This window comes from Dysidea avara, chromosome 1, assembly GCF_963678975.1.
Source record: "Dysidea avara chromosome 1, odDysAvar1.4, whole genome shotgun sequence".
In the NCBI taxonomy this organism is placed as follows: Eukaryota; Metazoa; Porifera; class Demospongiae; order Dictyoceratida; family Dysideidae; genus Dysidea; species Dysidea avara.
Genome location: NC_089272.1, coordinates 44,374,674 through 44,389,224, shown reverse-complemented (window position 1 = coordinate 44,389,224; position 14,551 = coordinate 44,374,674). Strand labels below are relative to the sequence as shown.

The 14,551-nt window shown below is 37.1% G+C and overlaps 1 long non-coding RNA gene across 12 annotated transcripts in view; it reads left to right on the top strand.

Annotated features, from left to right (window-relative positions):
* LOC136265488 (uncharacterized) overlaps window positions 1-14,551 on the top strand; it is a 64,786-nt gene that overhangs the window by 25,669 nt on the left and 24,566 nt on the right. For 8 of the 12 annotated variants that reach the window (XR_010705553.1, XR_010705565.1, XR_010705581.1 and 5 more), the window contains 3 exons: window positions 589-653; window positions 2,185-2,310; window positions 10,291-10,350. This is a non-coding gene — a long non-coding RNA (uncharacterized lncRNA). Of the gene's footprint in view, window positions 1-588; window positions 654-2,184; window positions 2,311-8,626; window positions 8,759-10,290; window positions 10,351-13,994; window positions 14,428-14,551 lie in introns of those variants that run through there. The other 4 variants (XR_010705568.1, XR_010705578.1, XR_010705570.1 and 1 more) reach the window with 4 other exon arrangements.

Here is a 14,551-nt window from a genome sequence, read left to right as displayed (position 1 = left end):
ACAGTAGCATCACATGCTTGTTTGTGTTCTGTTAACAAATTTTTATCATGAGTCACAACATGTGTGAACTCTGTACACTTCACATGTGTACATAATATGTTCAGGAACTGCCTACTTTGTTAATATTGTGCCCACATTAGCAAACAGTCATAACTATTATATCAGCAGACCACACATGTCTTACACCATGCAATCAATGTGTTAAATAATATAATAGTCGTATCAGACAAAACTCTCATGGGAGCCTGAAAATGATGCTAAAATCCACTCCTGAACTCTCCCAAGTTTACAGTACGATCAGGATTAAAAAACACTTGCTTACAGTGACTGGTTTTTGTGCTTATTATAACAGTTGTGGTGGACACGACCCAATACCCTATACTGTATATGTACAGTAGTAGTAGTACAGTGTAGTACTGTAAACAGGTAATTAGGTCTTTACCATGTTTCTGTATTTCTTGACGTGTACGTATGAATGTTATGTGTTGCCTAAATCCCAGATCTGTAAAATTATACCTAAAGTATTTGTGTAATGTTATGTGATAAAACATGACTGACTGCACCCATGTACTTACTGTTTTCTCACAGTGCTAAAATTGTATATCCATCACTGGCTGCTAAAGATAATGATATCTCAATGTTCATTCACCACTGTAAGTGTCTCACAATCCATGTACATTATGTATATATTATATTGTTTAACTTGTGATGTTCTGTAACTGTAGTGTCATTTTGAAATTGTATTAAGAAGTAATCACCCTGGTATGTCCTGAAATATGTACGTGATTAAAAAGATGATCAAAGATAGGAACCAATAAACCATCATTCCAGATACCATGTAGCCAGTAAACTGTTGTAAACCCACTTGTTCATATTTGACCATTCCCCCCGGGTCTAAATGTTTCAAGGTCACAAGCGGTTTACCATATCTTTGGGCTTGCACAAATGGAGCTCTGAAAAGTGGACTGGACGAAAATAAGGCTACAAGTAGATAAGTTGAGCTAACCACTAGTGTAGTTTAGTAAATTGGGTTTCGATACGAATTATGCTAAGCCAGCCAATGATTTGTGTACATACCAACATATTTCAAGGAACTACAGTATATCAAATCAACTAAATTGAAATCACAGTATAAGTAATAGCCTTAATACCATACCTGTTTCACTGCCCATACAAAAGTCTCAATAGTAGCAGTGAAATTTATCCCATATTTCACTGGTAGCAGTGAAAAAGTTGTAATTGCAATTTCATTGGCTAGAATTTATGTTAACAATGTAGCGTCAATTAGTGTTGATGTGTGTTTAGTACATAGCAAAATTGCGTACATAGCAGCGCTAAAATGCATATATGCATATGCAGTGAGTATGGTGTTAACTGGGAATAGCATGGGTATAGCAATGAAATTTGGGATAAATACCACGAGTGTTGCATTGAAAATGGAAATTTCACTTGGCTTTGCCTCGTGAAATTTTACCCATTTTCAATGCAACACTCGTGATATTTATCCCAAATTTCACTGCTACCCATGCTATTACTAGTACAAATTTGTCATCTCTAAATATTGACATGCGTCCTTCAATTTTTGTCCCTCAACAATGTCCGGCACATAAGTATGCCATATAGACATATACGTACATATTGTGTAATATGCTTGTCTTTGTTGGTGGTTATATAACAGCTCTTACTACTGAATGTCTAAAAGATTCTGTATGTATGCTATGCAGACGTTCTCTAGATGTGATTGGGTGTACTCCATGATTGGTATTAGTTTGTATTAAAATTTAGTATTTGTGTTTATATGTGTGCTCCAGTGATGCTTGATTGAATGTGTACTGTAATGCACACTGAAGCAAATGTACATGCTGTACATGTACACACACACACACACACACACACACACACACACACACACACACACACACACACACACACACACACACACACACACACACACACACACACACGTCCCACAACACATACACACACACAACACAACACACTACTACACTAGATCCACTATGCATTCACTCACTTACTCACGTGCACGTACAATTAGCATGTAATGCACTCATGTATGTATGCAGAAATAATATTTATTTTGCATAACCATGCATGCTTAATTATTTGAGAAGCAAGTGTGCATTGTAACTGAATTATGTCTGTATTAGAATTGTTTTTTCGTAGGTATATGTCTTGTACCAAAAGACACTGCAGACAGTACTGTAATCAGGGATTGTCAGACAACTACATTTGCCATGTGTGCAACAATGAAGTCATACGATTGATGTGCTACTAACTAGGAGGATACAAGTAAGTATGCTTTAATGTGGTGGAACCTCAATCATACAAATGCTAAAATGATTTGCCCTTTGAATGTTCTATTAGAGTAATCTAATTTTATGAGACAATTCAAAACTTGAATTATTTATATAAATTTCTCTACTGTCTGTGTACCAGATGGTCCACAGAGCATTGTATTGCTGTGATTCTGTTGTAGTGATAGTGAAACAGTATTACTGGTTAAAAACCACAGCAATTGTAGAGAATATATGTGACCAGATTTTATAAAACTGTTCCAAATCGTGCATCAGGCAAAATCAAATTAACGCCACCAGTGGATAGCTACACTATCTCACTACTAGTTTTGACCCTCAGTATTACTCAAACTACTCGAGGCTGGTTTTAACAGACGTCTTTTCTGCATAGTGTGGAGAGTAGCAGTTTTTGACCTTATGAAGGACCTGGCTTGACAAGAATCAATGCATGGTTTACTGGTGGATGGCCTTATAATGTTGGCCAAACAATGTTTCTGTTGATTTTGTTGCATATCAACCACTAAGAAGCCAGCATTCTTGTGTCTGGACTTCAATAGTGATCTGCCTCAATTTTGAGGTCTATCTATTGCCCACCCCACCACCCTCCTCCCCTTTGTGATCCCCTCCTCCACTAATCCAACTGCTCGGATTGTCTTATTTGGTGGGAAACTCTACAAGCACTGAAAATTGTCTGAAAAGTAATAGATTGATGTGTAAATTTCATACGTGTGCTTGCTATCCTTGGTAAGTTATGCTTACTTGAATTCATCAAACCGTTTATCTCGAAGATTTTAATATGCAATTTAGATCATTTTTCCAAAATTACAGACTTCTTTTATGCACTCTGTTCAGCAGCACCATTTGAAGGCGCTTAACACAATTTTCCTGCCTAGTATCTACCTCACATGTATTCTTTCAAAAGAGGCCATGATGATTTTATTGAGGGTGGTGCTTATGGCTATATTAAATTTTATAGGCTGTGATAGACTACTAGCTTTTATTCAAGCTGTAGCTTTTAACCAGTGAAACACAGTATATTGAGTTTATTGGGTATCTTCATACTACCCTAGGTGAAGAGATTTTGATCACAAGTGGGAAGAGATCAGATATGTTGTTGTTGAATCATGTAACACATTGTGATTTAATCATTAGATATTTGTTGCAGTGTAATACAAACTGTGTAACGTATATCTGTATTGTATGACCTTGTACAGTAGCTAAATGCACTTATTATAGTTATATTTAATACAATTGTAAGAGGTTAACATAGGTTTAGTTATAAACCATCATTGAAGCATTATCTGTCGAATTTTATTCTGGGATGTTGGACTAGTCGCCAGAACATGATGCTTGGTTGATTTTATACTAAATAGATGCACAATGTCCCCCTACTATTGTAGGGACCCCTATTTAACCACACTACGCCTTCCTCTGTGACCCTAGTTAGTCTACTCCAATATATAAGTCAGAAGACATATACAAGTTAGTAACATTCTGAGAATCTTGATAATATTTACTATTTGATTACTTCTACAAGGTGTAAATTATCATTGCTTTAAAATCTAATCCATAGGTGGGTAGATAAGGCCACCATGTTGCCATTAGAATTTTGGGTTATGAGAACTTCTTTAAGGTAAAATTTACCATAAATCTGTTCACATTGAAATGTGTGTAGAGATTAGGGGAATATGTGATAAATCAAGATTAGTAAATGTGCTATAGTTTAGATACCACTGTACATAAATGCTGCGAAATGAAGAGGCAAGTTGCTGAACATTTTATCAGTCGCTAACATAATATTATAGTGGTTATCTTGCAGTTAAGGGACTGACCCATCGATTTTTGTTAATTGATTGATTTTAGTACTCTCCCGTACTGTATGTCATCCCATAGAACATGATAACTTCCTGTCTCTCTATAAATCCATACAATTGCATGTGATGTCATTTCTCTGAAATCTTGGTGTATATAGTATAATTAATACCATATAATTTATGTATGTACAAGTGGACCTAAGTCTAGTGACACCTGCAGTCAGTCCCAATTTATTGCTGGTGATCATTCTGTACTGTTACATGCAGGAATGTTTATAAGTAAAGTACCATAACCACATTATATATATATATATATATAATTTTTGGTATATCAGTCACGTTTGAAGTACATATCATTTAATATGGCTGTATAGCTTGATGAAACTGAAATTAATGTTTATGAATGCTGATTGTATACTAACAAAACTATAACTAGTTATTGGTAGAGACAACTGTTTAATATTAATAATTCAGCTTCCCACTGTAGTGTTGTAGGGAGAAATTTTCTAAGGTTTCAGGAAATCCCCTTTTGAAATTTAGATTTCTAAGTTCACAGTAGAAACCTAATTAGCACTCCTGGGTGAGTAAGTAACAGTATGTAGTAAAGTACAGTAAAATTTTCATTCATTTCTTAGAGACACGAGCCCCATAAATTTTTGGAAGATTGAGGTACTCCAATAAAACATTCATATAAATATCTATTAATGTGTTTGAGGTGTAGGTTTTGTGGAAAGAATATACGTATGTAGACCAGACACAGTATGTAGATAATATACAAGATGCATGCATCCTCTGTACACTTAAATGCAGAAAGAAGTTTTGATTGCTGATAAATCATTCCATTCTCGTTAGCGGATTCAGACTTAAGATCATGTACTAGACAGTTAGCTTAGCAGGGCCAAATAGTACAATCATAATATACAATGCAATTTGCTAACTAGATAGGTAAGTAAGTTAAAGCATCCAAGTTTCTTGATTCTGTTACATATTCCAGTCTTAACAGCTCTTGGATAAATGTAATCTATACAGGGATAGTTTTTATCCAAGAACTGTGGAGGTTGCTTGTGGCAGGATGCATAGGGATTCATGTCTGTATATTCTAAATTGAAACGTAAATCCACCCACACCATGCTGTATTTATGTATTTACTTTAATTTGTGAAATACACAACACAGAAGAAGTGAAGATCAGGACAAAAACTTATAATGTCATCAATTGTCTTCCATGGTACGTTTAAGCAAGTTTCTGTAATTCAGAGATTTTATCCTTTTGAAGAAATCTATGTTCGTATAAAGGTCGATAGAAGAGTCACACACTCTAATAATGAAGCATAAACAAAAGGATACTGTTAAACAGCTTTATCTTCCTTTAGTGCAAATACCCTGTACAGTATATCAATTTGTCTTACCAATATTTTTTTTAGGTAGTGGTTACTGAACTGAAAGGATTTTTGGTTTCCCGTCTAGTAGTTTCCCCGAGCATTCGACTTTAGGGGACATGAAAAGTAGCATTAACGTTGGGTTCAGCTTTGGTTTCTTCTTCACCTTTAGGTTACGTTCTTACTGTATTATAATGTATATAGTGAGACTACTACGTGAGTAGCATTTATAAGGTAGAAAAGTAGGGGTAGTGGGTAGCTAGCAGTGATAGCACAGTGGTAAGCCCACTCCCTACAGTTCCAATAGTCCAGGGTTAGAACCCAGGTTGAGTTTTGTGGTTTTGTTTTTTTTTCATTTAGTGACTGTTTTTTGTCTAAGTTTTACTGTCGGTTCAATAGCGAGTCCGACTTATTGAACCGAAAGTCGGTTCAGTAACCACTGTCTTTTTTTAATTTCTGCTTTTACATCACAGACACCTTGCATGCTTTCCATTCCTTTGTATACATCTAGAACACTGTCCCACCCAATAAGCGAGCCGATTACAACTGTGTGTTGCATGGTATCAAGGGCGGATTTAGGGGGAGGGACTATAGCCCCCTTTCCTTTTTTAGGTTAGTACTTGGTCAATAAAACCCTATAATAATCTTCTATGTGTATCAAAAGCAGACTTATTTCAGGAATAATGCATCACTACCAACACAAATAATGTCTATGTAACTATACCTATTGTTCAACTCTTCCAGGAGAGTATAGCTTCCTTTTCCTCAAGAGTTCTTCCAAAAACAGGTTTCTATTGTGGGCTGCATCTCCAGTTACAAAAGTTTTAATTGTGGGTTTTGTTTTATTCAGATAATTAGCAGTGTTTTCCATTATGGTTATAAGAAGTGATTAACATGTAGTTTTTATATTTTAAAATGAATTAGCTATGTGATTCAAAAGGTGTTAGTTGGTTTAATTGGTTGGAGTTATCAGCTTCAATATAATATGTAGCTACCAACTCAGCCATTTAGCAAATCTGTATCAGTTGACCTGAGTTAGATCCTGTAAAGGATCTATGCTTTTGATATGAACCCATGCTGTGGGTTATGGGCCGGTGCTGGCATTTGTAGCTAGCTATAGATAGTCTCGCGTGACCAGACCGCTTTTTTCCGTGTATTGGGTGGGGAAAAAAGGGTCTGGTGCAACTCCATTAGCTGTTTACTTCTGAGCCGTCCCCAGACACTGGGGACGCTAATTGAATAACATTGGCCGCAAAGGAGGCGTCGATGACGTAAGTAAGTAAACTCGGGATCTGCTTCTCCTTTAAACGAATCTTAATTTGCTCCGATGTCTCTTTTATAGCATCTCGAAAGTTCATCCTCATCGTATAACAAGACTCACAACCGGAGCAGGAGTGTAGGAATACTTCATTGTTTTACTGACGTCATGGCACCTCCTTTGTGACCAGTGTTATTCAATTAGCGTCCCCAGCGTCTGGGGACGGCTCAGAAGTAAACAGCTATTGGAGTTGCACCAGACCCTTTTTTCCCCACCCAATACACGGAAAAAAGCGGTCTGGCCACGCGAGACTAAGCTATAGATCAGATGTAAATTAGTTGACTATCACAATAGCAAATTCAGAAAATCACAAATATAGTTGCACTTTGCTAAGGATTAGCTAAGAGGAGCTGATGCATTAGGTATATAGCTAACTATATCTAAATGCTTGGTAGCCCGCAAATGAAAAGATGATAGCTAGCTACGCAATGCATATTGCAATCATATGGAAAAGTAACATTTGTTGATATAAACTGAAATTCCATCATTTTCCACTGAAAAACTGCTAAAAACACTCGGATCCACCTTTAGAGGGCCTAACTTCAAAACTTTCCTGGAGGGAGGGGCATTATTATTGCTAATTTGAATCTTACCACTAGTACCTTGTGAGCAAACTTGGTATCTTCTAATGTCTGGCTAGTTACCTATGTCCCTGTCCAGGTTAGCCCCCCTTTCAAAAAAATCCTAGATCCGCCCCTGGGTATAGGTAGCTACTGTATATTACTATATATAACTATTTTTAGGGGTAATAAAAAAATTATCGAGGTAGAGCAATGTAGCTAAAAATAAAAACAAGCAATCCCAAAATGTATGAAATATGGAAGTCTAAATATTTCAAATATAAAATTTTTGCTTTTAACCCACAAAACCTCAATATCATTCAGCAAAAAAATTTCTTCCTTGAAATATTTAGGCTATATACACGCAGTGAAAAATTTCCATAATAATAATCTCGACTATACCAATGTTCATGAGTATTATTTTATGCTATATTCTGACTCTTCAAGGTTGTTTGGATAACAATACAAACAACTAGCTACCCTGTATAGTAAACAGTCATCAGCAAATTAAGAGACATATTAATGGAGACAATACTTGTTCTGAAATGTCGTTAATATAAATAAGAAACATCAATGGTCCTAAAACCATTCCCTGTGAGACACCCAACAAGACAGATGTAGGTAGAGAATGTTCACCATCCATTACTACTTGTTGTGTTCTCTGAGTCAGCCATGTTTCTATCCACTGATGTGTACAGTTATCAATTCCATATGATGAAAGTTTTTGCATGATCGTGAGTCTCGGCTTTTATGAGGCACTCTATCAAAAGCCTTAGAAAAATCTAATAGCTAATAGTTAATCAACCTGGAGATGATTGTCTATAGACCAGTGAAACAAGTTGTGGTTGGCATGAGTGGCCAGATCTACATCCATGCTGGTATAGGCCTGTAGTTGGAGGGGTCATTATGTACACCTTTTTTGAACACAGGAGGTTAAGTTATGTTTGCAATCAACCAATCTATAGGAAGTTCAAAGATTGTTTAAAGATAACTTCAAGTATTCACATGGAGCTATTTTGTGAGCGCAATATTTCAATGCATAGGAAGGATCAGGTCCTGAAGCTTTCGTAGTATCAAGGTTGACAAGAAGTGATTCGATATGTTCTCAGTATTCACAGTAGACAATGAAATTGGAGGTATAGCTAGTAGGAAATGCTCATTTTTTGGTGGATTGTGTGCTTTACAGTCCAATTGCATTCCAGGCAAGTACCGCGCGTCAACCCGGCATGCACAGTAATTCTGGTACGCCGCGTGATCATCAGATCAGGCCATCTGCTGTGCTAATGTAATATAGAAAATGGCTGGCGTTGATATCGTGGCTGGGTTGGCTACCGTCGGTATAGTGCGGCAAGGCGTAGTATTGATAATGGAGGGTATGTTTGTATATTCATGTCGTAATGCGAGTGCAGTCACTATATAGCTAAGGTTTGAAAAGATGGCGACGCCGGTCCGGTGTAGCTACGCCGTGACCAACTGATAACTATGATACGTACAGCAGAATAGTTCCGGTAATCCGTGAGCTAACGGGACAGCGCAAACCACCTTCCACTGTGACACGATATAGTAGTTACAGACAATGCTGAGCTTTATATGCCTCGAGGCATGCTTCCCTGAAGTGCATGCTAGCTAGTTTTTGCCATATGCATGGCTCTAACTGTAAAGCAGCCGTTACTTCTGTTATGTTAAGAACGGTGACTAATATGTGATGACAGCACCGAAGTACTGCGAGGGTCCTTCACTTTCAGAAATGTCGACGACTATGGAAATTTTGCAATTTTTTATTAGAAATATAGAAATTTTTTGTTGGAAATTCAGAAATATGTAACCGAATTTTAAATACATGAATCCGTACGATTAAAATTTTTAAAATGTCCTGAAGTACTGGCTACTTGCCAGTCAAAGTTATAGCTATGGCTGTGACTCTGGAAAAACCGGCCCAGTGTGCCTTACTACCCGAATTTTACTATCCGAATTTTCAGTGTCGAACTTCTTTAGCTACAGTTAACACTCACTATTACAGGTGGCCAATGAAAAAAATATGTAAGGGTTTGGCCATGAACATCTCTGAAACACCACTCATGTTGCATGATGAGCAAACTACTCTGTTATGTTGCCTACAGTGTAGCTATACTAAAGTTTTTAAACTTGTAGCTACAAAGGCAATACAGTAACTTCAGTGAAGCAATCACTGCAAGTTAAACCACCATGCAGTTCAATAAACACACTTTGTTCATCACGCGGAGCATTAAGTTAAGGACTTGTTAGAATTTAAGGCCCTTTATTAATACCTCAGTTGCTAGTGTAAAGAATGAGAGGCCTATGCTAATCAGTTCATGCAGACTTATTTCACTGTATGCGCTTATGATTTCAGGCATGGATAGGTAGACATCATGTGAGGCACTGTAACAGATAGAGTGGTCTGGCCATGCAAGTCTAGCAACTGTGACTTACAAAAGTACTGAGTGCATAAAGATAAAGTATATAAAAAGTTGGGTCCCCTGGTGCCAAATCCTCAGTCCCCATGCCCAGGTCCACTCTTTAGGCTAAAAGCAAATTATTGATACATAGTTAAATGTAGATAATAGGCATGTGGGATGAGCAAAGAAGAAAGAGGGATACAAGTAGGTATAGCTAGCTAAACAGTCCATGGATCATGCATTAAACAATGTTGCCCAAAATGTAGATAAATAAATGAAATAATACAGTAGGTGCATGTAATCATGTTATCAATTTAACTAGCTCTAGTAGGCATGCCTGCATAAGCACAGTGCATTATCCGTTAGCAAGCTTTGATGCTTAATCCATCACTTTATTGTACTTGAACATGAATACTAACGCTGTAGTGATAGTCGCATTGCACATACGTAAGCATTGCATGTTGAAAAGAGTTCTTTATTTCCATTAGATCCTTTGTTTCTGAAGAGATCCAATAGATCACTCTCTGAAGTTTAAAAAATGAGAGAAGGTAAGACATGGTGTATGAACTGTTATAATTAGCTAATAACTAGCCTAAACAGTGGAACCTCTCTAAGGATTAAAGACATAATACCGTACAGTATACAAAACCTAAATAAGGACTTGCCCAATAGGTCTGACTCCATACATAACTACACCTGAAAAAGGAAAACCTCTATATTACAAAAAAGGGCCAAAAATTCTGAAATCCAAATTGTCCATCATAGAGAGGTTCCACTATATTGAACTTAGCATGGAAGATCATAGTGCCAAAATTGTCCATAAACTATTATTGTATGAGTTTATGTATTTATTTGCCTTGTGCTATATTTGTCACTCGCCCACTCTTTTTGTGATATAGTTTTTGTATAGCACTCACGGCAATGCTTTAAGTTTTGAGCTGGTACAATGAAACATGCCCGAAACTATTTAAGACTCACCAAACAAGCCTTCAGTGAAACAATCAACTCCGTTCTGGATAAGGATGTACCTTGAAGATCTTTTTTCCTCTGCCTCTCTGGTGCTTTATTCTCCAGATAATCATCTTTGCTGTCTCAATTTTAGGGTTGGGTGCCGCATAACTAATTGTCTCAAGCCCACACACACTGCTATAACTACCTCAATATAGCACTGTCATTGTGCATATAGTACTGTGGTGACGTAAACTGTTCTGTATGGCAAATATAGCACTATTTTTCGCTTTGATCTTCACTCTAAAGCTCTGTAACTGCTCATATTGTGCTTTGCGTGGGAGAATCAAAGCGATGCCATGTATCATATTGTCCATACAGTACTAATCAACTGCATAACTGTACTGTATGAGTCATACAGTACAGTTATGCACTTAATTGGGCGAATACAGCACACTTGTGCAAATACAGTACAGTTATACAGAGAATTTATTTAAGGAATGTTACGTAAACAACACACTGTAAATTGCTAAAACCAGCCAAATTAATCCTACGAGTTCATCCTGTAGCTAGTAATAGATTGTATAAACACTGATTGTCTGATCACAAAGCTTTTTAAACATGACTCCACTAAGACAGCACGATTGATCACATGCGTGACATTGTAAATTGCTAAAACTAGCCAAACTAATCCTATCAGTTCGTTCTACGACTAGAAATAGACTATATGAACACTTACTGATATCCTTATCACCGAAAATCGCAGTGGTTTGAGTACTAGAGAAATTGCTCCAAGCCAGACGTGACCAGGAAGTACAATATAGCACTTAAAGCACCACCTTGCTTGTGCGTACGAAAATACAGTACTCGGGGGGTGTCTCGAGCGAAATACAGCACTCGGCTTTGCCTCGTGCTGTATTAGCCTCTCGACACACACCCTCATACTGTATTTTCCATGCACACATGCGGCGGTGCTTTAACTCTAACTCTAACCTACAGTTCAGTTATATATGTGGATAATTGGGCAGATACAGTACAGCAGTATAGTTATGAAAGGAATGTTATGAAAACAACCCCACTCAGACAGCATCTGCAACCAAACATTATTCTAGGTGTTAAGGCTTGTTTAGCAGCTAGGAAAGCAGTGTATATACATTGTACTGAGAAGGTTTGTAAGGGTACTAGGATGCTCTGGTATACTGTAGATGTACAATACGTCTTTTAGAATATTAGGAGGTATGAAGGTTGAATTAGTTAATCTCTTTCTATGAGATCACGAGGTGATGATGACACATGACCAACCTCCTCTGATTTCAAGTATTAAAGGTCTTGTGATACACCAAGTGAAAAAGCAATTAAGGCAAGCAGCTATTTACACTAATGTTCATGCAGTAATGGTGTAATTACAAGAAAGCAGTGTGATGGTATTTTCTACTAAATTTCTCATGTCTATGCTGCAAGCAGTTATCAAGGTAACTTAAATTGCTGAAGAAGGAAGACAGAGGGATTGTTCTTTAGTTCTTTCAAATTAAAGTGGGAAGCTCTTGAATACGACGAAGTATGGGACCATTTAAACCAAAATTTAAGATGGTATTTGTTGTTTTTAGATATATAGCTTTAACAGTTTCTGTGTTACAGAATTTAGGTTTACAAGGAATGCATGCGATCCAGTTTACTGGATTATGCATTTTCAGTGTTTGCATTTTATAAAACAGCTGCAGGTTTAAGAGTTAATAATAGATATTGTATATGATGGCATCACTATCAGATTAGTAATTCTGTACCTGATGTATCACCTGATGAAGCAGTAATTACAGCCATTCCTGTTTTATTTGTTATACAATCATACAATTACAAGTACACTGTGCCTGTGCCATCCTGTGCTAGTGACCTGGAGGGTGCTTTAAAGCATCATTGTGTTTACATATATGGTACTTTGTGGCTTTTGTGGTAATGTGTTTACCACACCCAAAGCACCAACAGGATTTATTGCTGGTGTGAATCACATTGTTAGCTATCATTGAAACTCAAAAGGTTCTAATTGCCTGTGTTATAACTACATTAGGTTGTGTACTGGCAAAATATTGCTTGCCTTATATGTACAAAAGTTTTCAAGAGACATGAATTTTCACAAACAGTTTCATTTAGCAATCCAGATGATCAAAATTGTCATCACCACCATTAGGGGTGAGATTTTTAGACAGTATGGTTTTAGAGCACAAAACGTCTCAATCATGAGAATTATTGCAAGCAGCATAAACAGCTCAGGCCTGGGTATAGAATCTACGTACACTGAACCATTTTGCATAGTGGGGAGTATGCCATTTAATTGATCGATAGCCGTAGCACTAGCTCTATTAAGTTCGATAAGGCCTACTTCCTCTTGATTGTAGGCAGAAAACATCACTGTCACAATTGTAAGGAAGGGATCACAGTTGTTCTCATAATTCCATATAGGTCACTTTGACATGTCAGACCAAAGGAAACCACAGAGATATAATATTATATTAAGCTGCTAACATTGTGGGTTTGAGTTTATTATAGCCTCTGATGTGTTAGTTTAGTTAGGCCCAAAGGGAAAAAAAGTATAATATGGCTTAGTATTGTATAGTTCAGCAGCTACAGTAGGCTTCTCTGGTCATGTTGCAATGTGGACATTGTTTTACTACACAGCACATTTTACCACATAATGAGATGGTTTAAATGTTCTCAAGCACCTTAGCTTACTTTAGGCATCCTTAAAATGGCTCAGTACAGTTTTCATATGACTTCACCATGAAATTTGCAGGGCTTAAAACTAGCAAGCTATTTCCACAAAACGCCTTGTACTAAAAAAACCAATTAAACATTTTGTTCTCTACCCTTTACAACAAACAGGAGCTCTCTGAGATGTGTGTAGCGCGAGTTCCAAGTTTAGCACTTCAGAGCGAATACTTCCTTCACACTTGGCACAATGGTGCTGGTTTGCTGACAGACACTGTTTACCTGATTATCTACCATTGTGAGAAGCTACTTTTCCTATCAGGTCTTTAGTTCACGTGTTAATTCTACCCATGTCACACAAAAATTTGTAATGGGTTTTCTTTAAAATTCAGTGCTACCGGGTGGAACAAGTATTTAAAATTGGTTTCGCACAATTGTAGCTTATTTACTACTGCTTGCCCATCCAAATTTGACAGTTGTACCTTGAAAAACTAGCAACTAGTTCATTTTTGTATTCAATCTTGTAATAAGAACATGAGGCAATCTTGTTAAATGCTGTGATGATCTGTGCTTACGTAACATATTTATATTCATTTGCCAACCACAGTAATGATTATAATTAAGCCTCATTACTAATGTGGTTACTGTTGAAACCTTGTGAAAACTGCACTAAACCACCAGTTAAACCCACAAGCTTCATTACGAAACCATTCAGTGTACAGGCTGTATATGTACATTTAGACTCTATTTAGGCTGTTTTGGGTGGGTAATAAATCTCCTTGTTTTCTAATATACTCAGGCACAATATAACATATGCTCAAAATCTAGGTTTATCCAATCACTATGCATTGTTTACGTTTTAATGAGCCCTATTATTTTGTCATGTGAGGACGCATAGTTGCCATGGCGCTAGTATTATCGCAAGAAAACCAGCTGCTTTTGCCGAGCCTACAGCAGAAACAGCCGTGGATGAGGTAAGTAATCTGAGTGTAATGTGAAATAGAGTCTAAAGCAGTTATACGGGCACAATGTGGAATTTATAAACCCTCAGGCCCTTAGTAGCGCCCTTGCTTCGCTTGTGCGCTACAGCCCGGACCT